Below are 715 nucleotides of genomic sequence, written 5' to 3' on the forward strand. Positions count from 1 at the left end.
TCGGGCTGCGGGCTGGGTCATAAGTACAAAGAATCTTTTTGCTTTGTGTTTCTAGACTTTGTTTTTGGGCCAGGATCTTGCCGTCTGGAGCCCGTTGGCCTCGAACTCCTGATCCTGCGGTGTCAGCCTATAGAGTGGCGCTGTCCCGTCCACTCAGCCATCCTCCCCAGCCACTGTCGTGTCTGGTGCCGGCTGTGTGTGAATGAATGCACGAACGACTGCTCGTTCTGGAGATCTCACACGCGCACACACACACGCACACGCACGCGCACATCGCCGCTGGCTGGAGAGGCTGATGGATGGGAAAGTCACTGATGCGCACGTTGTCATACGACACAGGGGGCTCTGAGGCCGGGGTGGTGTGGGGGAACCGGACCCTTTCACTGGGGCCCCAGCGGCCTCTCCCTGCGGCCCACGATCCCCGCCGGGCGCTCAGCCACGCGGGACGAGCGTCTGGTGCAACCGCCCGCGTGCCTTGCGTGGAGGGAAAAGGCGGGCTGAACCCAGAGCCTCGGGAGCCGCGACTGCTCCCGGCACCTCGTGAGCACGACCAATGGGGAAGCGAGCCCCGTGAACACGACCAATGGGGAAAGCGAGCCCCGTGATGACACCCAATCACCGCCGGGCCCGCGGGGTGGGCCAATAGGGCGCCGGCTGGGCGCTGGGAGGGGCGGGGCGGGGGCGGAGCCGGCCGGGCCTCGCTCCGCCGCGGGGG

The sequence above is a fragment of the Dipodomys merriami genome, unplaced genomic scaffold (assembly GCF_024711535.1).
Source record: "Dipodomys merriami isolate MVZ:Mamm:240054 unplaced genomic scaffold, mDipMer1.0.p SCAF_26, whole genome shotgun sequence".
Lineage (NCBI taxonomy): Eukaryota > Metazoa > Chordata > Mammalia > Rodentia > Heteromyidae > Dipodomys > Dipodomys merriami.